At 42.9% G+C, this 25,010-nt stretch overlaps 30 non-coding genes across 30 annotated transcripts; all 30 read right to left on the reverse strand.

The window, feature by feature from the left end:
* Positions 1 to 16: 16 nt before the first annotated feature.
* On the reverse strand, positions 17 to 157 carry LOC134593055 (U4 spliceosomal RNA). The gene has a single exon (XR_010089592.1). It is a non-coding gene; the product is annotated as a U4 spliceosomal RNA (small nuclear RNA).
* Positions 158 to 1,056: 899 nt separating this feature from the next.
* On the reverse strand, positions 1,057 to 1,223 carry LOC134590740 (U1 spliceosomal RNA). Its single transcript, XR_010087620.1, has one exon. It is a non-coding gene; the product is annotated as a U1 spliceosomal RNA (small nuclear RNA).
* A 471-nt stretch (positions 1,224 to 1,694) lies between these two features.
* Positions 1,695 to 1,835, reverse strand: LOC134593622 (U4 spliceosomal RNA). Its single transcript, XR_010090078.1, has one exon. It is a non-coding gene; the product is annotated as a U4 spliceosomal RNA (small nuclear RNA).
* Positions 1,836 to 2,732: 897 nt separating this feature from the next.
* LOC134590741 (U1 spliceosomal RNA) lies at positions 2,733 to 2,899 on the reverse strand. The gene has a single exon (XR_010087621.1). It is a non-coding gene; the product is annotated as a U1 spliceosomal RNA (small nuclear RNA).
* A 471-nt stretch (positions 2,900 to 3,370) lies between these two features.
* LOC134592333 (U4 spliceosomal RNA) lies at positions 3,371 to 3,511 on the reverse strand. Its single transcript, XR_010088975.1, has one exon. It is a non-coding gene; the product is annotated as a U4 spliceosomal RNA (small nuclear RNA).
* An 897-nt stretch (positions 3,512 to 4,408) lies between these two features.
* LOC134591013 (U1 spliceosomal RNA) lies at positions 4,409 to 4,575 on the reverse strand. The gene has a single exon (XR_010087853.1). It is a non-coding gene; the product is annotated as a U1 spliceosomal RNA (small nuclear RNA).
* A 477-nt stretch (positions 4,576 to 5,052) lies between these two features.
* LOC134593634 (U4 spliceosomal RNA) lies at positions 5,053 to 5,193 on the reverse strand. The gene has a single exon (XR_010090088.1). It is a non-coding gene; the product is annotated as a U4 spliceosomal RNA (small nuclear RNA).
* Positions 5,194 to 6,092: 899 nt separating this feature from the next.
* LOC134591055 (U1 spliceosomal RNA) lies at positions 6,093 to 6,259 on the reverse strand. The gene has a single exon (XR_010087890.1). It is a non-coding gene; the product is annotated as a U1 spliceosomal RNA (small nuclear RNA).
* Positions 6,260 to 6,736: 477 nt separating this feature from the next.
* On the reverse strand, positions 6,737 to 6,877 carry LOC134593056 (U4 spliceosomal RNA). Its single transcript, XR_010089593.1, has one exon. It is a non-coding gene; the product is annotated as a U4 spliceosomal RNA (small nuclear RNA).
* Positions 6,878 to 7,776: 899 nt separating this feature from the next.
* LOC134590743 (U1 spliceosomal RNA) lies at positions 7,777 to 7,943 on the reverse strand. The gene has a single exon (XR_010087622.1). It is a non-coding gene; the product is annotated as a U1 spliceosomal RNA (small nuclear RNA).
* A 471-nt stretch (positions 7,944 to 8,414) lies between these two features.
* LOC134593623 (U4 spliceosomal RNA) lies at positions 8,415 to 8,555 on the reverse strand. Its single transcript, XR_010090079.1, has one exon. It is a non-coding gene; the product is annotated as a U4 spliceosomal RNA (small nuclear RNA).
* Positions 8,556 to 9,452: 897 nt separating this feature from the next.
* On the reverse strand, positions 9,453 to 9,619 carry LOC134590744 (U1 spliceosomal RNA). Its single transcript, XR_010087623.1, has one exon. It is a non-coding gene; the product is annotated as a U1 spliceosomal RNA (small nuclear RNA).
* Positions 9,620 to 10,090: 471 nt separating this feature from the next.
* Positions 10,091 to 10,231, reverse strand: LOC134592334 (U4 spliceosomal RNA). The gene has a single exon (XR_010088976.1). It is a non-coding gene; the product is annotated as a U4 spliceosomal RNA (small nuclear RNA).
* Positions 10,232 to 11,128: 897 nt separating this feature from the next.
* Positions 11,129 to 11,295, reverse strand: LOC134591014 (U1 spliceosomal RNA). Its single transcript, XR_010087854.1, has one exon. It is a non-coding gene; the product is annotated as a U1 spliceosomal RNA (small nuclear RNA).
* A 477-nt stretch (positions 11,296 to 11,772) lies between these two features.
* On the reverse strand, positions 11,773 to 11,913 carry LOC134593635 (U4 spliceosomal RNA). The gene has a single exon (XR_010090089.1). It is a non-coding gene; the product is annotated as a U4 spliceosomal RNA (small nuclear RNA).
* Positions 11,914 to 12,812: 899 nt separating this feature from the next.
* On the reverse strand, positions 12,813 to 12,979 carry LOC134591057 (U1 spliceosomal RNA). The gene has a single exon (XR_010087891.1). It is a non-coding gene; the product is annotated as a U1 spliceosomal RNA (small nuclear RNA).
* A 470-nt stretch (positions 12,980 to 13,449) lies between these two features.
* On the reverse strand, positions 13,450 to 13,590 carry LOC134593849 (U4 spliceosomal RNA). The gene has a single exon (XR_010090272.1). It is a non-coding gene; the product is annotated as a U4 spliceosomal RNA (small nuclear RNA).
* Positions 13,591 to 14,487: 897 nt separating this feature from the next.
* LOC134591042 (U1 spliceosomal RNA) lies at positions 14,488 to 14,654 on the reverse strand. Its single transcript, XR_010087879.1, has one exon. It is a non-coding gene; the product is annotated as a U1 spliceosomal RNA (small nuclear RNA).
* Positions 14,655 to 15,125: 471 nt separating this feature from the next.
* On the reverse strand, positions 15,126 to 15,266 carry LOC134591918 (U4 spliceosomal RNA). The gene has a single exon (XR_010088617.1). It is a non-coding gene; the product is annotated as a U4 spliceosomal RNA (small nuclear RNA).
* An 899-nt stretch (positions 15,267 to 16,165) lies between these two features.
* On the reverse strand, positions 16,166 to 16,332 carry LOC134590515 (U1 spliceosomal RNA). The gene has a single exon (XR_010087426.1). It is a non-coding gene; the product is annotated as a U1 spliceosomal RNA (small nuclear RNA).
* Positions 16,333 to 16,808: 476 nt separating this feature from the next.
* LOC134592834 (U4 spliceosomal RNA) lies at positions 16,809 to 16,949 on the reverse strand. The gene has a single exon (XR_010089403.1). It is a non-coding gene; the product is annotated as a U4 spliceosomal RNA (small nuclear RNA).
* An 898-nt stretch (positions 16,950 to 17,847) lies between these two features.
* Positions 17,848 to 18,014, reverse strand: LOC134590516 (U1 spliceosomal RNA). Its single transcript, XR_010087427.1, has one exon. It is a non-coding gene; the product is annotated as a U1 spliceosomal RNA (small nuclear RNA).
* Positions 18,015 to 18,490: 476 nt separating this feature from the next.
* On the reverse strand, positions 18,491 to 18,631 carry LOC134592335 (U4 spliceosomal RNA). Its single transcript, XR_010088977.1, has one exon. It is a non-coding gene; the product is annotated as a U4 spliceosomal RNA (small nuclear RNA).
* An 899-nt stretch (positions 18,632 to 19,530) lies between these two features.
* Positions 19,531 to 19,697, reverse strand: LOC134591486 (U1 spliceosomal RNA). Its single transcript, XR_010088258.1, has one exon. It is a non-coding gene; the product is annotated as a U1 spliceosomal RNA (small nuclear RNA).
* A 477-nt stretch (positions 19,698 to 20,174) lies between these two features.
* LOC134593587 (U4 spliceosomal RNA) lies at positions 20,175 to 20,315 on the reverse strand. The gene has a single exon (XR_010090047.1). It is a non-coding gene; the product is annotated as a U4 spliceosomal RNA (small nuclear RNA).
* Positions 20,316 to 21,214: 899 nt separating this feature from the next.
* Positions 21,215 to 21,381, reverse strand: LOC134589612 (U1 spliceosomal RNA). The gene has a single exon (XR_010086660.1). It is a non-coding gene; the product is annotated as a U1 spliceosomal RNA (small nuclear RNA).
* A 479-nt stretch (positions 21,382 to 21,860) lies between these two features.
* LOC134593057 (U4 spliceosomal RNA) lies at positions 21,861 to 22,001 on the reverse strand. Its single transcript, XR_010089594.1, has one exon. It is a non-coding gene; the product is annotated as a U4 spliceosomal RNA (small nuclear RNA).
* Positions 22,002 to 22,900: 899 nt separating this feature from the next.
* On the reverse strand, positions 22,901 to 23,067 carry LOC134590722 (U1 spliceosomal RNA). Its single transcript, XR_010087604.1, has one exon. It is a non-coding gene; the product is annotated as a U1 spliceosomal RNA (small nuclear RNA).
* Positions 23,068 to 23,538: 471 nt separating this feature from the next.
* Positions 23,539 to 23,679, reverse strand: LOC134592835 (U4 spliceosomal RNA). The gene has a single exon (XR_010089404.1). It is a non-coding gene; the product is annotated as a U4 spliceosomal RNA (small nuclear RNA).
* Positions 23,680 to 24,743: 1,064 nt separating this feature from the next.
* On the reverse strand, positions 24,744 to 24,884 carry LOC134593058 (U4 spliceosomal RNA). The gene has a single exon (XR_010089595.1). It is a non-coding gene; the product is annotated as a U4 spliceosomal RNA (small nuclear RNA).
* Between the last annotated feature and the right edge of the window lie 126 nt (positions 24,885 to 25,010).

Here is a 25,010-nt window from a genome sequence, read left to right on the forward strand (position 1 = left end):
TAAACCAATCTTTCAGTCCCCTTAGAGCCTGTCAAAAATTGCCAATGCTGACTGTATTTCAAGTCATCATGGCGGGGTATTGGGTAAAGTTTTCAATTAGCAATAATCACGCCTCGGATTGACCTCATGGGCTACGATACTGCCACTGCGCAAAGATAACTGTTCAAGTGGGCCAGCTTTTAAGAGCTACCACGTAAGGACACTTTAAGACAGCGGTGAGAAAAAGTTCATGACCATAAGCCATTGCAAAGGATTATGGGAGGCAATATTCTAATTAGGCCCGCTTCCTCCTACAGGGAAGCTTAAACCCCAACAAATTCCTCGGTCTTCCTATATGGCATCTTGGAATGGTTCCAAACCTATAACAGAGAGTGAGGGCAACCATATCTTGCAGCAAACCTTGTACAATTTTTTTTCTCTCTTTGGAAACAGTTTTGCCAAGATTCTACTACAGCAGCCATTAGGCAGAGTACACAATCCGCTGGTCTACGTTCGTCCCCAAAGTCACACATTTCATGACTCCATCGATAGGAATGACCCTTGCCTAGCACCTGTCTTCTCTTCATCCACACTCAACAGGGCTGAAAGAACATTTGTGGTGGCTTTTTCAAAATTCCATGGTGTTCATTAGTAAGTGCTAGCGACCACCCAGCTATTCCTAAGGTTTGGTCTGATTGTCTCAAGCGGCAATTCACTGCCTTGATCCAGAAAATCTTTTTTTCCCAGAAATTCAATCAAACGTTACGTTCTGTTGGAAGACGTAATATAGGTCTCCAATTCTTTATTTCTTCCATTGCATTGAAGCATACAATAAATCAAAAGAAGTCAGGATAAAAAAATGATGAAAAAAAAGCTGAAAAGTTAAAATAAAAAGTGCAATTCTGGCTTAAAACTGGTCTCCAGAAAACATAGATAATAAAAATGATCAAGCCTAGGAAATGATTGTCGCTGCCTGCTTGATGCGGAAAGTAAGAGCCAAAGAAGACGGGTGCCGTGGCTGAAATTATCCTTCATCAGAATTGGTGAAGTTCTCTATTTTTGTCAAACAAGCAAACACAGGGGAAAGCGCGAACGCAGTCCCCCACTACCATAAATTATGCAGTCGAGTTTCCCACATTTGAGGAAATCGCAGAGGTCAACTGGTACGGAGTGCAATGAACCAGCCTCACACTGGGAGAGCCACCTTAGGGATCATGGCTATTGCTCCCCTGCCAGGTAAGTATGACATGACGGGTACATTCAAAGGCACGCCCGCTGGGAAGCCTTTCCTTTAGGCTGTGGTGAAATAATAAAGCAAGTTAAAAAAAAAAAAAAGCAAATAAATAATCCAAATGATAGAAGGCTACAAAAGATTACCAAACCTCGTGGCTGATCGTTGTTTTCCTTAGCTACCAGTAATTTTAGTGCCTTCAGGTGGTTAGGTGTGAATAATTGAGCTGGATTCAGGGTGCGAAGGAGCAATTTGCATAAAGGCAAATGCTAGGCCAATGAGCCGAAGGATGGGAATTCGTAGCATGTAGTGAGAATAGTGTGCTGCCGGAAACAAGTGAATTCAGTGGGAGAGAAAGGTAAAAGGGAAATGCTAAGAAGCCAGCGGAAGGAATGGTGCAACAGAGCTCAGGAAGAAACGGGAGTCACGTAAGACACGCCCTAGACATGGGGCGCCTTAAACTTTTATTAAACCAATCTTTCAGTCTCCTTAGAGCCTGTCAAAAATTGCCAATGCTGACTGTATTTCAAGTCATCATGGCGGGGTATTGGGTAAAGTTTTCAATTAGCAATATTCACGCCTCGGATTGACCTCATGGGCTACGATACTGCCACTGCGCAAAGCTAGCTGTTCAAGTGGGCCAGCTTTTAAGAGCTACCACGTAAGGACACTTTAAGACAGCGGTGAGAAAAAGTTCATGACCATAAGCCATTGCAAAGGATTGTGGGAGGCAATATTCTAATTAGGCCCGCTTCCTCCTACAGGGCAGCTTAAACCCCAACAAATTCCTCGGTCTTCTTATATGGCATCTTGGAATGGTTCCAAACCTATAACAGAGAGTGAGGGCAACCATATCTTGCAGCAAACCTTGTACAATTTTTTTTCTCTCTTTGGAAACAGTTTTGCCAAGATTCTACTACAGCAGCCATTAGGCAGAGTACACAATCCGCTGGTCTACGTTCGTCCCCAAAGTCACACATTTCATGACTCCATCGATAGGAATGACCCTTGCCTAGCACCTGTCTTCTCTTCATCCACACTCAACAGGGCTGAAAGAACATTTGTGGTGGCTTTTTCAAAATTCCATGGTGTTCATTAGTAAGTGCTAGCGACCACCCAGCTATTCCTAAGGTTTGGTCTGATTGTCTCAAGCGGCAATTCACTGCCTTGATCCAGAAAATCTTTTTTTCCCAGAAATTCAATCAAACGTTACGTTCTGTTGGAAGACGTAATATAGGTCTCCAATTCTTTATTTCTTCCATTGCATTGAAGCATACAATAAATCAAAAGAAGTCAGGATAAAAAAATGATGAAAAAAAAGCTGAAAAGTTAAAATAAAAAGTGAAATTCTGGCTTAAAACTGGTCTCCAGAAAACAGATAATAAAAATGATCAAGCCTAGGAAATGATTGTCGCTGCCTGCTTGATGTGGAAAGTAAGAGCCAAAGAAGACGGGTGCCGTGGCTGAAATTATCCTTCATCAGAATTGGTGAAGTTCTCTATTTTTGTCAAACAAGCAAACACAGGGGAAAGCGCGAACGCAGTCCCCCACTACCATAAATTATGCAGTCGAGTTTCCCACATTTGAGGAAATCGCAGAGGTCAACTGGTACGGAGTGCAATGAACCAGCCTCACACTGGGAGAGCCACCTTAGGGATCATGGCTATTGCTCCCCTGCCAGGTAAGTATGACATGACGGGTACATTCAAAGGCACGCCCGCTGGGAAGCCTTTCCTTTAGGCTGTGGTGAAATAATAAAGCAAGTTAAAAAAAAAAAAAAGCAAATAAATAATCCAAATGATAGAAGGCTACAAAAGATTACCAAACCTCGTGGCTGATCGTTGTTTTCCTTAGCTACCAGTAATTTTAGTGCCTTCAGGTGGTTAGGTGTGAATAATTGAGCTGGATTCAGGGTGCGAAGGAGCAATTTGCATAAAGGCAAATGCTAGGCCAATGAGCCGAAGGATGGGAATTCGTAGCATGTAGTGAGAATAGTGTGCTGCCGGAAACAAGTGAATTCAGTGGGAGAGAAAGGTAAAAGGGAAATGCTAAGAAGCCAGCGAAAGGAATGGTGCAACAGAGCTCAGGAAGAAACGGGAGTCACGTAAGACACGCCCTAGACATGGGGCGCCTTAAACTTTTATTAAACCAATCTTTCAGTCTCCTTAGAGCCTGTCAAAAATTGCCAATGCTGACTGTATTTCAAGTCATCATGGCGGGGTATTGGGTAAAGTTTTCAATTAGCAATAATCACGCCTCGGATTGACCTCATGGGCTACGATACTGCCACTGCGCAAAGCTAGCTGTTCAAGTGGGCCAGCTTTTAAGAGCTACCACGTAAGGACACTTTAAGACAGCGGTGAGAAAAAGTTCATGACCATAAGCCATTGCAAAGGATTGTGGGAGGCAATATTCTAATTAGGCCCGCTTCCTCCTACAGGGCAGCTTAAACCCCAACAAATTCCTCGGTCTTCTTATATGGCATCTTGGAATGGTTCCAAACCTATAACAGAGAGTGAGGGCAACCATATCTTGCAGCAAACCTTGTACAATTTTTTTTCTCTCTTTGGAAACAGTTTTGCCAAGATTCTACTACAGCAGCCATTAGGCAGAGTACACAATCCGCTGGTCTACGTTCGTCCCCAAAGTCACACATTTCATGACTCCATCGATAGGAATGACCCTTGCCTAGCACCTGTCTTCTCTTCATCCACACTCAACAGGGCTGAAAGAACATTTGTGGTGGCTTTTTCAAAATTCCATGGTGTTCATTAGTAAGTGCTAGCGACCACCCAGCTATTCCTAAGGTTTGGTCTGATTGTCTCAAGCGGCAATTCACTGCCTTGATCCAGAAAATCTTTTTTTCCCAGAAATTCAATCAAACGTTACGTTCTGTTGGAAGACGTAATATAGGTCTCCAATTCTTTATTTCTTCCATTGCATTGAAGCATACAATAAATCAAAAGAAGTCAGGATAAAAAAATGATGAAAAAAAAGCTGAAAAGTTAAAATAAAAAGTGAAATTCTGGCTTAAAACTGGTCTCCAGAAAACAGATAATAAAAATGATCAAGCCTAGGAAATGATTGTCGCTGCCTGCTTGATGTGGAAAGTAAGAGCCAAAGAAGACGGGTGCCGTGGCTGAAATTATCCTTCATCAGAATTGGTGAAGTTCTCTATTTTTGTCAAACAAGCAAACACAGGGGAAAGCGCGAACGCAGTCCCCCACTACCATAAATTATGCAGTCGAGTTTCCCACATTTGAGGAAATCACAGAAGTCAACTGGTACGGAGTGCAATGAACCAGCCTCACTCTGGGAGAGCCACCTTAGGGATCATGGCTATTGCTCCCCTGCCAGGTAAGTATGACATGACGGGTACATTCAAAGGCACGCCCGCTGGGAAGCCTTTCCTTTAGGCTGTGGTGAAATAATAAAGCAAGTTAAAAAAAAAAAAAAAGAAGAGCAAATAAATAATCCAAATGATAGAAGGCTACAAAAGATTACCAAACCTCGTGGCTGATCGTTGTTTTCCTTAGCTACCAGTAATTTTAGTGCCTTCAGGTGGTTAGGTGTGAATAATTGAGCTGGATTCAGGGTGCGAAGGAGCAATTTGCATAAAGGCAAATGCTAGGCCAATGAGCCGAAGGATGGGAATTCGTAGCATGTAGTGAGAATAGTGTGCTGCCGGAAACAAGTGGATTCAGTGGGAGAGAAAGGTAAAAGGGAAATGCAAGGAAGCCAGCGGAAAAAATGGTGCAACAGAGCTCAGGAAGAAACGGGAGTCACGTAAGACACGCCCTAGACATGGGGCGCCATAAACTTTTTTTAAACCAATCTTTCAGTCCCCTTAGAGCCTGTCAAAAATCGCCAATGCTGACTGTATTTCAAGTCATCATGGCGGGGTATTGGGTAAAGTTTTCAATTAGCAATAATCACGCCTCGGATTGACCTCATGGGCTACGATACTGCCACTGCGCAAAGATAACTGTTCAAGTGGGCCAGCTTTTAAGAGCTACCACGTAAGGACACTTTAAGACAGCGGTGAGAAAAAGTTCATGACCATAAGCCATTGCAAAGGATTGTGGGAGGCAATATTCTAATTAGGCCCGCTTCCTCCTACAGGGAAGCTTAAACCCCAACAAATTCCTCGGTCTTCTTATATGGCATCTTGGAATGGTTCCAAACCTATAACAGAGAGTGAGGGCACCCATATCTTGCAGCAAACCTTGTACAATTTTTTTTCTCTCTTTGGAAACGGTTTTGCCAAGATTCTACTACAGCAGCCATTAGGCAGAGTACACAATCCGCTGGTCTACGTTCGTCCCCAAAGTCACACATTTCATGACTCCATCGATAGGAATGACCCTTGCCTAGCACCTGTCTTCTCTTCATCCACACTCAACAGGGCTGAAAGAACATTTGTGGTGGCTTTTTCAAAATTCCATGGTGTTCATTAGTAAGTGCTAGCGACCACCCAGCTATTCCTAAGGTTTGGTCTGATTGTCTCAAGCGGCAATTCACTGCCTTGATCCAGAAATTTTTTTTTTCCCAGAAATTCAATCAAACGTTACGTTCTGTTGGAAGACGTAATATAGGTCTCCAATTCTTTATTTCTTCCATTGCATTGAAGCATACAATAAATCAAAAGAAGTCAGGATAAAAAAATGATGAAAAAAAAGCTGAAAAGTTAAAATAAAAAGTGAAATTCTGGCTTAAAACTAGTCTCCAGAAAACATAGATAATAAAAATGATCAAGCCTAGGAAATGATTGTCGCTGCCTGCTTGATGCGGAAAGTAAGAGCCAAAGAAGACGGGTGCCGTGGCTGAAATTATCCTTCGTCAGAATTGGTGAAGTTCTCTATTTTTGTCAAACAAGCAAACACAGGGGAAAGCGCGAACGCAGTCCCCCACTACCATAAATTATGCAGTCGAGTTTCCCACATTTGAGGAAATCGCAGAGGTCAACTGGTACGGAGTGCAATGAACCAGCCTCACACTGGGAGAGCCACCTTAGGGATCATGGCTATTGCTCCCCTGCCAAGTAAGTATGACATGACGGGTACATTCAAAGGCACGCCCGCTGGGAAGCCTTTCCTTTAGGCTGTGGTGAAATAATAAAGCAAGTTAAAAAAAAAAAAAAAGAAGAGCAAATAAATAATCCAAATGATAGAAGGCTACAAAAGATTACCAAACCTCGTGGCTGATCGTTGTTTTCCTTAGCTACCAGTAATTTTAGTGCCTTCAGGTGGTTAGGTGTGAATAATTGAGCTGGATTCAGGGTGCGAAGGAGCAATTTGCATAAAGGCAAATGCTAGGCCAATGAGCCGAAGGATGGGAATTCGTAGCATGTAGTGAGAATAGTGTGCTGCCGGAAACAAGTGGATTCAGTGGGAGAGAAAGGTAAAAGGGAAATGCAAGGAAGCCAGCGGAAGGAATGGTGCAACAGAGCTCAGGAAGAAACGGGAGTCACGTAAGACACGCCCTAGACATGGGGCGCCATAAACTTTTTTTAAACCAATCTTTCAGTCCCCTTAGAGCCTGTCAAAAATTGCCAATGCTGACTGTATTTCAAGTCATCATGGCGGGGTATTGGGTAAAGTTTTCAATTAGCAATAATCACGCCTCGGATTGACCTCATGGGCTACGATACTGCCACTGCGCAAAGATAACTGTTCAAGTGGGCCAGCTTTTAAGAGCTACCACGTAAGGACACTTTAAGACAGCGGTGAGAAAAAGTTCATGACCATAAGCCATTGCAAAGGATTATGGGAGGCAATATTCTAATTAGGCCCGCTTCCTCCTACAGGGAAGCTTAAACCCCAACAAATTCCTCGGTCTTCCTATATGGCATCTTGGAATGGTTCCAAACCTATAACAGAGAGTGAGGGCAACCATATCTTGCAGCAAACCTTGTACAATTTTTTTTCTCTCTTTGGAAACAGTTTTGCCAAGATTCTACTACAGCAGCCATTAGGCAGAGTACACAATCCGCTGGTCTACGTTCGTCCCCAAAGTCACACATTTCATGACTCCATCGATAGGAATGACCCTTGCCTAGCACCTGTCTTCTCTTCATCCACACTCAACAGGGCTGAAAGAACATTTGTGGTGGCTTTTTCAAAATTCCATGGTGTTCATTAGTAAGTGCTAGCGACCACCCAGCTATTCCTAAGGTTTGGTCTGATTGTCTCAAGCGGCAATTCACTGCCTTGATCCAGAAAATCTTTTTTTCCCAGAAATTCAATCAAACGTTACGTTCTGTTGGAAGACGTAATATAGGTCTCCAATTCTTTATTTCTTCCATTGCATTGAAGCATACAATAAATCAAAAGAAGTCAGGATAAAAAAATGATGAAAAAAAAGCTGAAAAGTTAAAATAAAAAGTGCAATTCTGGCTTAAAACTGGTCTCCAGAAAACATAGATAATAAAAATGATCAAGCCTAGGAAATGATTGTCGCTGCCTGCTTGATGCGGAAAGTAAGAGCCAAAGAAGACGGGTGCCGTGGCTGAAATTATCCTTCATCAGAATTGGTGAAGTTCTCTATTTTTGTCAAACAAGCAAACACAGGGGAAAGCGCGAACGCAGTCCCCCACTACCATAAATTATGCAGTCGAGTTTCCCACATTTGAGGAAATCGCAGAGGTCAACTGGTACGGAGTGCAATGAACCAGCCTCACACTGGGAGAGCCACCTTAGGGATCATGGCTATTGCTCCCCTGCCAGGTAAGTATGACATGACGGGTACATTCAAAGGCACGCCCGCTGGGAAGCCTTTCCTTTAGGCTGTGGTGAAATAATAAAGCAAGTTAAAAAAAAAAAAAAGCAAATAAATAATCCAAATGATAGAAGGCTACAAAAGATTACCAAACCTCGTGGCTGATCGTTGTTTTCCTTAGCTACCAGTAATTTTAGTGCCTTCAGGTGGTTAGGTGTGAATAATTGAGCTGGATTCAGGGTGCGAAGGAGCAATTTGCATAAAGGCAAATGCTAGGCCAATGAGCCGAAGGATGGGAATTCGTAGCATGTAGTGAGAATAGTGTGCTGCCGGAAACAAGTGAATTCAGTGGGAGAGAAAGGTAAAAGGGAAATGCTAAGAAGCCAGCGGAAGGAATGGTGCAACAAAGCTCAGGAAGAAACGGGAGTCACGTAAGACACGCCCTAGACATGGGGCGCCTTAAACTTTTATTAAACCAATCTTTCAGTCTCCTTAGAGCCTGTCAAAAATTGCCAATGCTGACTGTATTTCAAGTCATCATGGCGGGGTATTGGGTAAAGTTTTCAATTAGCAATATTCACGCCTCGGATTGACCTCATGGGCTACGATACTGCCACTGCGCAAAGCTAGCTGTTCAAGTGGGCCAGCTTTTAAGAGCTACCACGTAAGGACACTTTAAGACAGCGGTGAGAAAAAGTTCATGACCATAAGCCATTGCAAAGGATTGTGGGAGGCAATATTCTAATTAGGCCCGCTTCCTCCTACAGGGCAGCTTAAACCCCAACAAATTCCTCGGTCTTCTTATATGGCATCTTGGAATGGTTCCAAACCTATAACAGAGAGTGAGGGCAACCATATCTTGCAGCAAACCTTGTACAATTTTTTTTCTCTCTTTGGAAACAGTTTTGCCAAGATTCTACTACAGCAGCCATTAGGCAGAGTACACAATCCGCTGGTCTACGTTCGTCCCCAAAGTCACACATTTCATGACTCCATCGATAGGAATGACCCTTGCCTAGCACCTGTCTTCTCTTCATCCACACTCAACAGGGCTGAAAGAACATTTGTGGTGGCTTTTTCAAAATTCCATGGTGTTCATTAGTAAGTGCTAGCGACCACCCAGCTATTCCTAAGGTTTGGTCTGATTGTCTCAAGCGGCAATTCACTGCCTTGATCCAGAAAATCTTTTTTTCCCAGAAATTCAATCAAACGTTACGTTCTGTTGGAAGACGTAATATAGGTCTCCAATTCTTTATTTCTTCCATTGCATTGAAGCATACAATAAATCAAAAGAAGTCAGGATAAAAAAATGATGAAAAAAAAGCTGAAAAGTTAAAATAAAAAGTGAAATTCTGGCTTAAAACTGGTCTCCAGAAAACAGATAATAAAAATGATCAAGCCTAGGAAATGATTGTCGCTGCCTGCTTGATGTGGAAAGTAAGAGCCAAAGAAGACGGGTGCCGTGGCTGAAATTATCCTTCATCAGAATTGGTGAAGTTCTCTATTTTTGTCAAACAAGCAAACACAGGGGAAAGCGCGAACGCAGTCCCCCACTACCATAAATTATGCAGTCGAGTTTCCCACATTTGAGGAAATCGCAGAGGTCAACTGGTACGGAGTGCAATGAACCAGCCTCACACTGGGAGAGCCACCTTAGGGATCATGGCTATTGCTCCCCTGCCAGGTAAGTATGACATGACGGGTACATTCAAAGGCACGCCCGCTGGGAAGCCTTTCCTTTAGGCTGTGGTGAAATAATAAAGCAAGTTAAAAAAAAAAAAAAGCAAATAAATAATCCAAATGATAGAAGGCTACAAAAGATTACCAAACCTCGTGGCTGATCGTTGTTTTCCTTAGCTACCAGTAATTTTAGTGCCTTCAGGTGGTTAGGTGTGAATAATTGAGCTGGATTCAGGGTGCGAAGGAGCAATTTGCATAAAGGCAAATGCTAGGCCAATGAGCCGAAGGATGGGAATTCGTAGCATGTAGTGAGAATAGTGTGCTGCCGGAAACAAGTGAATTCAGTGGGAGAGAAAGGTAAAAGGGAAATGCTAAGAAGCCAGCGAAAGGAATGGTGCAACAGAGCTCAGGAAGAAACGGGAGTCACGTAAGACACGCCCTAGACATGGGGCGCCTTAAACTTTTATTAAACCAATCTTTCAGTCTCCTTAGAGCCTGTCAAAAATTGCCAATGCTGACTGTATTTCAAGTCATCATGGCGGGGTATTGGGTAAAGTTTTCAATTAGCAATAATCACGCCTCGGATTGACCTCATGGGCTACGATACTGCCACTGCGCAAAGCTAGCTGTTCAAGTGGGCCAGCTTTTAAGAGCTACCACGTAAGGACACTTTAAGACAGCGGTGAGAAAAAGTTCATGACCATAAGCCATTGCAAAGGATTGTGGGAGGCAATATTCTAATTAGGCCCGCTTCCTCCTACAGGGCAGCTTAAACCCCAACAAATTCCTCGGTCTTCTTATATGGCATCTTGGAATGGTTCCAAACCTATAACAGAGAGTGAGGGCAACCATATCTTGCAGCAAACCTTGTACAATTTTTTTTCTCTCTTTGGAAACAGTTTTGCCAAGATTCTACTACAGCAGCCATTAGGCAGAGTACACAATCCGCTGGTCTACGTTCGTCCCCAAAGTCACACATTTCATGACTCCATCGATAGGAATGACCCTTGCCTAGCACCTGTCTTCTCTTCATCCACACTCAACAGGGCTGAAAGAACATTTGTGGTGGCTTTTTCAAAATTCCATGGTGTTCATTAGTAAGTGCTAGCGACCACCCAGCTATTCCTAAGGTTTGGTCTGATTGTCTCAAGCGGCAATTCACTGCCTTGATCCAGAAAATCTTTTTTTCCCAGAAATTCAATCAAACGTTACGTTCTGTTGGAAGACGTAATATAGGTCTCCAATTCTTTATTTCTTCCATTGCATTGAAGCATACAATAAATCAAAAGAAGTCAGGATAAAAAAATGATGAAAAAAAAGCTGAAAAGTTAAAATAAAAAGTGAAATTCTGGCTTAAAACTGGTCTCCAGAAAACAGATAATAAAAATGATCAAGCCTAGGAAATGATTGTCGCTGCCTGCTTGATGTGGAAAGTAAGAGCCAAAGAAGACGGGTGCCGTGGCTGAAATTATCCTTCATCAGAATTGGTGAAGTTCTCTATTTTTGTCAAACAAGCAAACACAGGGGAAAGCGCGAACGCAGTCCCCCACTACCATAAATTATGCAGTCGAGTTTCCCACATTTGAGGAAATCACAGAAGTCAACTGGTACGGAGTGCAATGAACCAGCCTCACTCTGGGAGAGCCACCTTAGGGATCATGGCTATTGCTCCCCTGCCAGGTAAGTATGACATGACGGGTACATTCAAAGGCACGCCCGCTGGGAAGCCTTTCCTTTAGGCTGTGGTGAAATAATAAAGCAAGTTAAAAAAAAAAAAAAAGAAGAGCAAATAAATAATCCAAATGATAGAAGGCTACAAAAGATTACCAAACCTCGTGGCTGATCGTTGTTTTCCTTAGCTACCAGTAATTTTAGTGCCTTCAGGTGGTTAGGTGTGAATAATTGAGCTGGATTCAGGGTGCGAAGGAGCAATTTGCATAAAGGCAAATGCTAGGCCAATGAGCCGAAGGATGGGAATTCGTAGCATGTAGTGAGAATAGTGTGCTGCCGGAAACAAGTGGATTCAGTGGGAGAGAAAGGTAAAAGGGAAATGCAAGGAAGCCAGCGGAAGGAATGGTGCAACAGAGCTCAGGAAGAAACGGGAGTCACGTAAGACACGCCCTAGACATGGGGCGCCATAAACTTTTTTTAAACCAATCTTTCAGTCCCCTTAGAGCCTGTCAAAAATCGCCAATGCTGACTGTATTTCAAGTCATCATGGCGGGGTATTGGGTAAAGTTTTCAATTAGCAATAATCACGCCTCGGATTGACCTCATGGGCTACGATACTGCCACTGCGCAAAGATAACTGTTCAAGTGGGCCAGCTTTTAAGAGCTACCACGTAAGGACACTTTAAGACAGCGGTGAGAAAAAGTTCATGACCATAAGCCATTGCAAAGGATTGTGGGAGGCAATATTCTAATTAGGCCCGCTTCCTCCTACAGGGAAGCTTAAACCCCAACAAATTCCTCGGTCTTCTTATATGGCATCTTGGAATGGTTCCAAACCTATAACAGAGAGTGAGGGCACCCATATCTTGCAGCAAACCTTGTACAATTTTTTTTCTCTCTTTGGAAACGGTTTTGCCAAGATTCTACTACAGCAGCCATTAGGCAGAGTACACAATCCGCTGGTCTACGTTCGTCCCCAAAGTCACACATTTCATGACTCCATCGATAGGAATGACCCTTGCCTAGCACCTGTCTTCTCTTCATCCACACTCAACAGGGCTGAAAGAACATTTGTGGTGGCTTTTTCAAAATTCCATGGTGTTCATTAGTAAGTGCTAGCGACCACCCAGCTATTCCTAAGGTTTGGTCTGATTGTCTCAAGCGGCAATTCACTGCCTTGATCCAGAAATTTTTTTTTTCCCAGAAATTCAATCAAACGTTACGTTCTGTTGGAAGACGTAATATAGGTCTCCAATTCTTTATTTCTTCCATTGCATTGAAGCATACAATAAATCAAAAGAAGTCAGGATAAAAAAATGATGAAAAAAAAGCTGAAAAGTTAAAATAAAAAGTGAAATTCTGGCTTAAAACTAGTCTCCAGAAAACATAGATAATAAAAATGATCAAGCCTAGGAAATGATTGTCGCTGCCTGCTTGATGCGGAAAGTAAGAGCCAAAGAAGACGGGTGCCGTGGCTGAAATTATCCTTCGTCAGAATTGGTGAAGTTCTCTATTTTTGTCAAACAAGCAAACACAGGGGAAAGCGCGAACGCAGTCCCCCACTACCATAAATTATGCAGTCGAGTTTCCCACATTTGAGGAAATCGCAGAGGTCAACTGGTACGGAGTGCAATGAACCAGCCTCACACTGGGAGAGCCACCTTAGGGATCATGGCTATTGCTCCCCTGCCAAGTAAGTATGACATGACGGGTACATTCAAAGGCACGCCCGCTGGGAAGCCTTTCCTTTAGGCTGTGGTGAAATAATAAAGCAAGTTAAAAAAAAAAAAAGCAAATAAATAATCCAAATGATAGAAGGCTACAAAAGATTACCAAACCTCGTGGCTGATCGTTGTTTTCCTTAGCTACCAGTAATTTTAGTGCCTTCAGGTGGTTAGGTGTGAATAATTGAGCTGGATTCAGGGTGCGAAGGAGCAATTTGCATAAAGGGAAATGCTAGGCCAATGAGCCGAAGGATGGGAATTCGTAGCATGTAGTGAGAATAGTGTGCTGCCGGAAACAAGTGAATTCAGTGGGAGAGAAAGGTAAAAGGGAAATGCTAAGAAGCCAGCGGAAGGAATGGTGCAACAGAGCTCAGGAAGAAACGGGAGTCACGTAAGACACGCCCTAGACATGGGGCGCCTTAAACTTTTATTAAACCAATCTTTCAGTCTCCTTAGAGCCTGTCAAAAATTGCCAATGCTGACTGTATTTCAAGTCATCATGGCGGGGTATTGGGTAAAGTTTTCAATTAGCAATATTCACGCCTCGGATTGATCTCATGGGCTACGATACTGCCACTGCGCAAAGCTGGCTGTTCAAGTGGGCCAGCTTTTAAGAGCTACCACGTAAGGACACTTTAAGACAGCGGTGAGAAAAAGTTCATGACCATAAGCCATTGCAAAGGATTGTGGGAGGCAATATTCTAATTAGGCCCGCTTCCTCCTACAGGGAAGCTTAAACCCCAACAAATTCCTCGGTCTTCTTATATGGCATCTTGGAATGGTTCCAAACCTATAACAGAGAGTGAGGGCAACCATATCTTGCAGCAAACCTTGTACAATTTTTTTTCTCTCTTTGGAAACAGTTTTGCCAAGATTCTACTACAGCAGCCATTAGGCAGAGTACACAATCCGCTGGTCTACGTTCGTCCCCAAAGTCACACATTTCATGACTCCATCGATAGGAATGACCCTTGCCTAGCACCTGTCTTCTCTTCATCCACACTCAACAGGGCTGAAAGAACATTTGTGGTGGCTTTTTCAAAATTCCATGGTGTTCATTAGTAAGTGCTAGCGACCACCCAGCTATTCCTAAGGTTTGGTCTGATTGTCTCAAGCGGCAATTCACTGCCTTGATCCAGAAAATCTTTTTCCCAGAAATTCAATCAAACGTTACGTTCTGTTGGAAGACGTAATATAGGTCTCCAATTCTTTATTTCTTCCATTGCATTGAAGCATACAATAAATCAAAAGAAGTCAGGATAAAAAAATGATGAAAAAAAAGCTGAAAAGTTAAAATAAAAAGTGAAATTCTGGCTTAAAACTGGTCTCCAGAAAACATAGATAATAAAAATGATCAAGCCTAGGAAATGATTGTCGCTGCCTGCTTGATGTGGAAAGTAAGAGCCAAAGAAGACGGGTGCCGTGGCTGAAATTATCCTTCATCAGAATTGGTGAAGTTCTCTATTTTTGTCAAACAAGCAAACACAGGGGAAAGCGCGAACGCAGTCCCCCACTACCATAAATTATGCAGTCGAGTTTCCCACATTTGAGGAAATCGCAGAGTTCAACTGGTACGGAGTGCAATGAACCAGCCTCACTCTGGGAGAGCCACCTTAGGGATCATGGCTATTGCTCCCCTACCAGGTAAGTATGACATGACGGGTACATTCAAAGGCACGCCCGCTGGGAAGCCTTTCCTTTAGGCTGTGGTGAAATAATAAAGCAAGTTAAAAAAAAAAAAAAGCAAATAAATAATCCAAATGATAGAAGGCTACAAAAGATTACCAAACCTCGTGGCTGATCGTTGTTTTCCTTAGCTACCAGTAATTTTAGTGCCTTCAGGTGGTTAGGTGTGAATAATTGAGCTGGATTCAGGGTGCGAAGGAGCAATTTGCATAAAGGCAAATGCTAGGCCAATGAGCCGAAGGATGGGAATTCGTAGCATGTAGTGAGAATAGTGTGCTGCCGGAAACAAGTGAATTCAGTGGGAGAGAAAGGTAAAAGGGAAATGCTAAGAAGCCAGCGAAAGGAATGGTGCAACAGAGCTCAGGAAGAAACGGGAGTCACGTAAGACACGCCCTAGACATGGGGCGCCTTAAACTTTTATTAAACCAATCTTTCAGTCTCCTTAGAGCCTGTCAAAAATTGCCAATGCTGACTGTATTTCAAGTCATCATGGCGGGGTATTGGGTAAAGTTTTCAATTAGCAATAATCACGCCTCGGATTAACCTCATGGGCTACGATACTGCCACTGCGCAAAGCTAGCTGTTCAAGTGGGCCAGCTTTTAAGAGCTACCACGTAAGGACACTTTAAGACAGCGGTGAGAAAAAGTTCATGACCATAAGCCATTGCAAAGGATTGTGGGAGGCAATATTCTAATTAGGCCCGCTTCCTCCTACAGGGAAGCTTAAACCCCAACAAATTCCTCGGTCTTCTTATATGGCATCTTGGAATGGTTCCAAACCTATAACAGAGAGTGAGGGCAACCATATCTTGCAGCAAACCTTGTACAATTTTTTTTCTCTCTTTGGAAACAGTTTTGCCAAGATTCTACTACAGCAGCCATTAGGCAGAGTACACAATCCGCTGGTCTACGTTCGTCCCCAAAGTCACACATTTCATGACTCCATCGATAGGAATGACCCTTGCCTAGCACCTGTCTTCTCTTCATCCACACTCAACAGGGCTGAAAGAACATTTGTGGTGGCTTTTTCAAAATTCCATGGTGTTCATTAGTAAGTGCTAGCGACCACCCAGCTATTCCTAAGGTTTGGTCTGATTGTCTCAAGCGGCAATTCACTGCCTTGATCCAGAAAATCTTTTTTTCCCAGAAATTCAATCAAACGTTACGTTCTGTTGGAAGACGTAATATAGGTCTCCAATTCTTTATTTCTTCCATTGCATTGAAGCATACAATAAATCAAAAGAAGTCAGGATAAAAAAATGATGAAAAAAAAGCTGAAAAGTTAAAATAAAAAGTGAAATTCTGGCTTAAAACTGGTCTCCAGAAAACATAGATAATAAAAATGATCAAGCCTAGGAAATGATTGTCGCTGCCTGCTTGATGTGGAAAGTAAGAGCCAAAGAAGACGGGTGCCGTGGCTGAAATTATCCTTCATCAGAATTGGTGAAGTTCTCTATTTTTGTCAAACAAGCAAACACAGGGGAAAGCGCGAACGCAGTCCCCCACTACCATAAATTATGCAGTCGAGTTTCCCACATTTGAGGAAATCACAGAGGTCAACTGGTACGGAGTGCAATGAACCAGCCTCACTCTGGGAGAGCCACCTTAGGGATCATGGCTATTGCTCCCCTGCCAGGTAAGTATGACATGACGGGTACATTCAAAGGCACGCCCGCTGGGAAGCCTTTCCTTTAGGCTGTGGTGAAATAATAAAGCAAGTTAAAAAAAAAAAAAAGAAGAGCAAATAAATAATCCAAATGATAGAAGGCTACAAAAGATTACCAAACCTCGTGGCTGATCGTTGTTTTCCTTAGCTACCAGTAATTTTAGTGCCTTCAGGTGGTTAGGTGTGAATAATTGAGCTGGATTCAGGGTGCGAAGGAGCAATTTGCATAAAGGCAAATGCTAGGCCAATGAGCCGAAGGATGGGAATTCGTAGCATGTAGTGAGAATAGTGTGCTGCCGGAAACAAGTGGATTCAGTGGGAGAGAAAGGTAAAAGGGAAATGCAAGGAAGCCAGCGGAAGGAATGGTGCAACAGAGCTCAGGAAGAAACGGGAGTCACGTAAGACACGCCCTAGACATGGGGCGCCATAAACTTTTTTTAAACCAATCTTTCAGTCTCCTTAGAGCCTGTCAAAAATTGCCAATGCTGACTGTATTTCAAGTCATCATGGCGGGGTATTGGGTAAAGTTTTCAATTAGCAATAATCACGCCTCGGATTGACCTCATGGGCTACGATACTGCCACTGCGCAAAGTTAACTGCTCAAGTGGGCCAGCTTTTAAGAGCTACCACGTAAGGACACTTTAAGACAGCGGTGAGAAAAAGTTCATGACCATAAGCCATTGCAAAGGATTGTGGGAGGCAATATTCTAATTAGGCCCGCTTCCTCCTACAGGGAAGCTTAAACCCCAACAAATTCCTCGGTCTTCTTATATGGCATCTTGGAATGGTTCCAAACCTATAACAGAGAGTGAGGGCAACCATATCTTGCAGCAAACCTTGTACAATTTTTTTCTCTCTTTGGAAACAGTTTTGCCAAGATTCTACTACAGCAGCCATTAGGCAGAGTACACAATCCGCTGGTCTACGTTCGTCCCCAAAGTCACACATTTCATGACTCCATCGATAGGAATGACCCTTGCCTAGCACCTGTCTTCTCTTCATCCACACTCAACAGGGCTGAAAGAACATTTGTGGTGGCTTTTTCAAAATTCCATGGTGTTCATTAGTAAGTGCTAGCGACCACCCAGCTATTCCTAAGGTTTGGTCTGATTGTCTCAAGCGGCAATTCACTGCCTTGATCCAGAAAATCTTTTTTTCCCAGAAATTCAATCAAACGTTACGTTCTGTTGGAAGACGTAATATAGGTCTCCAATTCTTTATTTCTTCCATTGCATTGAAGCATACAATAAATCAAAAGAAGTCAGGATAAAAAAATGATGAAAAAAAAGCTGAAAAGTTAAAATAAAAAGTGAAATTCTGGCTTAAAACTGGTCTCCAGAAAACATAGATAATAAAAATGATCAAGCCTAGGAAATGATTGTCGCTGCCTGCTTGATGCGGAAAGTAAGAGCCAAAGAAGACGGGTGCCGTGGCTGAAATTATCCTTCATCAGAATTGGTGAAGTTCTCTATTTTTGTCAAACAAGCAAACACAGGGGAAAGCGCGAACGCAGTCCCCCACTACCATAAATTATGCAGTCGAGTTTCCCACATTTGAGGAAATCACAGAGGTCAACTGGTACGGAGTGCAATGAACCAGCCTCACTCTGGGAGAGCCACCTTAGGGATCATGGCTATTGCTCCCCTGCCAGGTAAGTATGACATGACGGGTACATTCAAAGGCACGCCCGCTGGGAAGCCTTTCCTTTAGGCTGTGGTGAAATAATAAAGCAAGTTAAAAAAAAAAAAAAGAAGAGCAAATAAATAATCCAAATGATAGAAGGCTACAAAAGATTACCAAACCTCGTGGCTGATCGTTGTTTTCCTTAGCTACCAGTAATTTTAGTGCCTTCAGGTGGTTAGGTGTGAATAATTGAGCTGGATTCAGGGTGCGAAGGAGCAATTTGCATAAAGGCAAATGCTAGGCCAATGAGCCGAAGGATGGGAATTCGTAGCATGTAGTGAGAATAGTGTGCTGCCGGAAACAAGTGAATTCAGTGGGAGAGAAAGGTAAAAGGGAAATACTAAGAAGCCAGCGAAAGGAATGGTGCAACAGAGCTCAGGAAGAAACGGGAGTCACGTAAGACACGCCCTAGACATGGGGCGCCTTAAACTTTTATTAAACCAATCTTTCAGTCTCCTTAGAGCCTGTCAAAAATTGCCAATGCTGACTGTATTTCAAGTCATCATGGCGGGGTATTGGGTAAAGTTTTCAATTAGCAATAATCACGCCTCGGATTGACCTCATGGGCTACGATACTGCCACTGCGCAAAGCTAGCTGTTCAAGTGGGCCAGCTTTTAAGAGCTACCACGTAAGGACACTTTAAGACAGCGGTGAGAAAAAGTTCATGACCATAAGCCATTGCAAAGGATTGTGGGAGGCAATATTCTAATTAGGCCCGCTTCCTCCTACAGGGAAGCTTAAACCCCAACAAATTCCTCGGTCTTCTTATATGGCATCTTGGAATGGTTCCAAACCTATAACAGAGAGTGAGGGCAACCATATCTTGCAGCAAACCTTGTACAATTTTTTTTCTCTCTTTGGAAACAGTTTTGCCAAGATTCTACTACAGCAGCCATTAGGCAGAGTACACAATCCGCTGGTCTACGTTCGTCCCCAAAGTCACACATTTCATGACTCCATCGATAGGAATGACCCTTGCCTAGCACCTGTCTTCTCTTCATCCACACTCAACAGGGCTGAAAGAACATTTGTGGTGGCTTTTTCAAAATTCCATGGTGTTCATTAGTAAGTGCTAGCGACCACCCAGCTATTCCTAAGGTTTGGTCTGATTGTCTCAAGCGGCAATTCACTGCCTTGATCCAGAAAATCTTTTTTTCCCAGAAATTCAATCAAACGTTACGTTCTGTTGGAAGACGTAATATAGGTCTCCAATTCTTTATTTCTTCCATTGCATTGAAGCATACAATAAATCAAAAGAAGTCAGGATAAAAAAATGATGAAAAAAAAGCTGAAAAGTTAAAATAAAAAGTGAAATTCTGGCTTAAAACTGGTCTCCAGAAAACATAGATAATAAAAATGATCAAGCCTAGGAAATGATTGTCACTGCCTGCTTGATGTGGAAAGTAAGAGCCAAAGAAGACGGGTGCCGTGGCTGAAATTATCCTTCATCAGAATTGGTGAAGTTCTCTATTTTTGTCAAGCAAGCAAACACATGGGAAATCGCGAACGCAGTCCCCCACTACCATAAATTATGCAGTCGAGTTTCCCACATTTGAGGAAATCACAGAGGTCAACTGGTACGAAGTGCAATGAACCAGCCTCACTCTGGGAGAGCCACCTTAGGGATCATGGCTATTGCTCCCCTGCCAGGTAAGTATGACATGACGGGTACATTCAAAGGCACGCCCGCTGGGAAGCCTTTCCTTTAGGCTGTGGTGAAATAATAAAGCAAGTTAAAAAAAAAAAAAAAGAAGAGCAAATAAATAATCCAAATGATAGAAGGCTACAAAAGATTACCAAACCTCGTGGCTGATCGTTGTTTTCCTTAGCTACCAGTAATTTTAGTGCCTTCAGGTGGTTAGGTGTGAATAATTGAGCTGGATTCAGGGTGCGAAGGAGCAATTTGCATAAAGGCAAATGCTAGGCCAATGAGCCGAAGGATGGGAATTCGTAGCATGTAGTGAGAATAGTGTGCTGCCGGAAACAAGTGGATTCAGTGGGAGAGAAAGGTAAAAGGGAAATGCAAGGAAGCCAGCGGAAGGAATGGTGCAACAGAGCTCAGGAAGAAACGGGAGTCACGTGAGACACGCCCTAGACATGGGGCGCCATAAACTTTTTTTAAACCAATCTTTCAGTCTCCTTAGAGCCTGTCAAAAATTGCCAATGCTGACTGTATTTCAAGTCATCATGGCGGGGTATTGGGTAAAGTTTTCAATTAGCAATAATCACGCCTCGGATTGACCTCATGGGCTACGATACTGACACTGCGCAAAGTTAACTGTTCAAGTGGGCCAGCTTTTAAGAGCTACCACGTAAGGACACTTTAAGACAGCGGTGAGAAAAAGTTCATGACCATAAGCCATTGCAAAGGATTGTGGGAGGCAATATTCTAATTAGGCCCGCTTCCTCCTACAGGGAAGCTTAAACCCCAACAAATTCCTCGGTCTTCTTATATGGCATCTTGGAATGGTTCCAAACCTATAACAGAGAGTGAGGGCAACCATATCTTGCAGCAAACCTTGTACAATTTTTTTTCTCTCTTTGGAAACAGTTTTGCCAAGATTCTACTACAGCAGCCATTAGGCAGAGTACACAATCCGCTGGTCTACGTTCGTCCCCAAAGTCACACATTTCATGACTCCATCGATAGGAATGACCCTTGCCTAGCACCTGTCTTCTCTTCATCCACACTCAACAGGGCTGAAAGAACATTTGTGGTGGCTTTTTCAAAATTCCATGGTGTTCATTAGTAAGTGCTAGCGACCACCCAGCTATTCCTAAGGTTTGGTCTGATTGTCTCAAGCGGCAATTCACTGCCTTGATCCAGAAAATCTTTTTTTCCCAGAAATTCAATCAAACGTTACGTTCTGTTGGAAGACGTAATATAGGTCTCCAATTCTTTATTTCTTCCATTGCATTGAAGCATACAATAAATCAAAAGAAGTCAGGATAAAAAAATGATGAAAAAAAAGCTGAAAAGTTAAAATAAAAAGTGAAATTCTGGCTTAAAACTGGTCTCCAGAAAACATAGATAATAAAAATGATCAAGCCTAGGAAATGATTGTCGCTGCCTGCTTGATGTGGAAAGTAAGAGCCAAAGAAGACGGGTGCCGTGGCTGAAATTATCCTTCATCAGAATTGGTGAAGTTCTCTATTTTTGTCAAACAAGCAAACACAGGGGAAAGCGCGAACGCAGTCCCCCACTACCATAAATTATGCAGTCGAGTTTCCCACATTTGAGGAAATCGCAGAGGTCAACTGGTACGGAGTGCAATGAACCAGCCTCACTCTGGGAGAGCCACCTTAGGGATCATGGCTATTACTCCCCTGCCAGGTAAGTATGACATGACGGGTACATTCAAAGGCACGCCCGCTGGGAAGCCTTTCCTTTAGGCTGTGGTGAAATAATAAAGCAAGTTAAAAAAAAAAAAAAAAAGAAGAGCAAATAAATAATCCAAATGATAGAAGGCTACAAAAGATTACCAAACCTCGTGGCTGATCGTTGTTTTCCTTAGCTACCAGTAATTTTAGTGCCTTCAGGTGGTTAGGTGTGAATAATTGAGCTGGATTCAGGATGCGAAGGAGCAATTTGCATAAAGGCAAATGCTAGGCCAATGAGCCGAAGGATGGGAATTCGTAGCATGTAGTGAGAATAGTGTGCTGCCGGAAACAAGTGGATTCAGTGGGAGAGAAAGGTAAAAGGGAAATGCAAAGAAGCCAGCGGAAGGAATGGTGCAACAGAGCTCAGGAAGAAACGGGAGTCACGTAAGACACGCCCTAGACATGGGGCGCCATAAACTTTTTTTAAACCAATCTTTCAGTCCCCTTAGAGCCTGTCAAAAATTGCCAATGCTGACTGTATTTCAAGTCATCATGGCGGGGTATTGGGTAAAGTTTTCAATTAGCAATAATCACGCCTCGGATTGACCTCATGGGCTACGATACTGCCACTGCGCAAAGATAACTGTTCAAGTGGGCCAGCTTTTAAGAGCTACCACGTAAGGACACTTTAAGACAGCGGTGAGAAAAAGTTCATGACCATAAGCCATTGCAAAGGATTATGGGAGGCAATATTCTAATTAGGCCCGCTTCCTCCTACAGGGAAGCTTAAACCCCAACAAATTCCTCGGTCTTCTTATATGGCATATTGGAATGGTTCCAAACCTATAACAGAGAGTGAGGGCAACCATATCTTGCAGCAAACCTTGTACAATTTTTTTTCTCTCTTTGGAAACAGTTTTGCCAAGATTCTACTACAGCAGCCATTAGGCAGAGTACACAATCCGCTGGTCTACGTTCGTCCCCAAAGTCACACATTTCATGACTCCATCGATAGGAATGACCCTTGCCTAGCACCTGTCTTCTCTTCATCCACACTCAACAGGGCTGAAAGAACATTTGTGGTGGCTTTTTCAAAATTCCATGGTGTTCATTAGTAAGTGCTAGCGACCACCCAGCTATTCCTAAGGTTTGGTCTGATTGTCTCAAGCGGCAATTCACTGCCTTGATCCAGAAAATCTTTTTTTCCCAGAAATTCAATCAAACGTTACGTTCTGTTGGAAGACGTAATATAGGTCTCCAATTCTTTATTTCTTCCATTGCATTGAAGCATACAATAAATCAAAAGAAGTCAGGATAAAAAAATGATGAAAAAAAAGCTGAAAAGTTAAAATAAAAAGTGAAATTCTGGCTTAAAACTGGTCTCCAGAAAACATAGATAATAAAAATGATCAAGCCTAGGAAATGATTGTCGCTGCCTGCTTGATGTGGAAAGTAAGAGCCAAAGAAGACGGGTGCCGTGGCTGAAATTATCCTTCGTCAGAATTGGTGAAGTTCTCTATTTTTGTCAAACAAGCAAACACAGGGGAAAGCGCGAACGCAGTCCCCCACTACCATAAATTATGCAGTCGAGTTTCCCACATTTGAGGAAATCGCAGAGGTCAACTTGTACAGAGTGCAATGAACCAGCCTCACTCTGGGAGAGCCACCTTAGGGATCATGGCTATTGCTCCCCTGCCAGGTAAGTATGACATGACGGGTACATTCAAAGGCACGCCCGCTGGGAAGCCTTTCCTTTAGGCTGTGGTGAAATAATAAAGCAAGTTAAAAAAAAAAAAAAGCAAATAAATAATCCAAATGATAGAAGGCTACAAAAGATTACCAAACCTCGTGGCTGATCGTTGTTTTCCTTAGCTACCAGTAATTTTAGTGCCTTCAGGTGGTTAGGTGTGAATAATTGAGCTGGATTCAGGGTGCGAAGGAGCAATTTGCATAAAGGCAAATGCTAGGCCAATGAGCCGAAGGATGGGAATTCGTAGCATGGAGTGAGAATAGTGTGCTGCCGGAAACAAGTGAATTCAGTGGGAGAGAAAGGTAAAAGGGAAATGCTAAGAAGCCAGCGGAAGGAATGGTGCAACAGAGCTCAGGAAGAAACAGGAGTCACGTAAGACACGCCCTAGACATGGGGCGCCATAAACTTTTATTAAACCAATCTTTCAGTCTCCTTAGAGCCTGTCAAAAATTGCCAATGCTGACTGTATTTCAAGTCATCATGGCGGGGTATTGGGTAAAGTTTTCAATTAGCAATAATCACGCCTCGGATTGACCTCATGGGCTACGATACTGCCACTGCGCAAAGTTAACTGTTCAAGTGGGCCAGCTTTTAAGAGCTACCACGTAAGGACACTTTAAGACAGCGGTGAGAAAAAGTTCAGACCATAAGCCATTGCAAAGGATTGTGGGAGGCAATATTCTAATTAGGCCCGCTTCCTCCTACAGGGAAGCTTAAACCCCAACAAATTCCTCGGTCTTCTTATATGGCATCTTGGAATGGTTCCAAACCTATAACAGAGAGTGAGGGCAACCATATCTTGCAGCAAACCTTGTACAATTTTTTTTCTCTCTTTGGAAACAGTTTTGCCAAGATTCTACTACAGCAGCCATTAGGCAGAGTACACAATCCGCTGGTCTACGTTCGTCCCCAAAGTCACACATTTCATGACTCCATCGATAGGAATGACCCTTGCCTAGCACCTGTCTTCTCTTCATCCACACTCAACAGGGCTGAAAGAACATTTGTGGTGGCTTTTTCAAAATTCCATGGTGTTCATTAGTAAGTGCTAGCGACCACCCAGCTATTCCTAAGGTTTGGTCTGATTGTCTCAAGCGGCAATTCACTGCCTTGATCCAGAAAATCTTTTTTTCCCAGAAATTCAATCAAACGTTACGTTCTGTTGGAAGACGTAATATAGGTCTCCAATTCTTTATTTCCTTTAGGCTGTGGTGAAATAATAAAGCAAGTTAAAAAAAAAAAAAAAAAGAAGAGCAAATAAATAATCCAAATGATAGAAGGCTACAAAAGATTACCAAACCTCGTGGCTGATCGTTGTTTTCCTTAGCTACCAGTAATTTTAGTGCCTTCAGGTGGTTAGGTGTGAATAATTGAGCTGGATTCAGGATGCGAAGGAGCAATTTGCATAAAGGCAAATGCTAGGCCAATGAGCCGAAGGATGGGAATTCGTAGCATGTAGTGAGAATAGTGTGCTGCCGGAAACAAGTGGATTCAGTGGGAGAGAAAGGTAAAAGGGAAATGCAAAGAAGCCAGCGGAAGGAATGGTGCAACAGAGCTCAGGAAGAAACGGGAGTCACGTAAGACACGCCCTAGACATGGGGCGCCATAAACTTTTTTTAAACCAATCTTTCAGTCCCCTTAGAGCCTGTCAAAAATTGCCAATGCTGACTGTATTTCAAGTCATCATGGCGGGGTATTGGGTAAAGTTTTCAATTAGCAATAATCACGCCTCGGATTGACCTCATGGGCTACGATACTGCCACTGCGCAAAGATAACTGTTCAAGTGGGCCAGCTTTTAAGAGCTACCACGTAAGGACACTTTAAGACAGCGGTGAGAAAAAGTTCATGACCATAAGCCATTGCAAAGGATTATGGGAGGCAATATTCTAATTAGGCCCG

Source organism: Pelobates fuscus, chromosome 2, assembly GCF_036172605.1.
Source record: "Pelobates fuscus isolate aPelFus1 chromosome 2, aPelFus1.pri, whole genome shotgun sequence".
Lineage (NCBI taxonomy): Eukaryota > Metazoa > Chordata > Amphibia > Anura > Pelobatidae > Pelobates > Pelobates fuscus.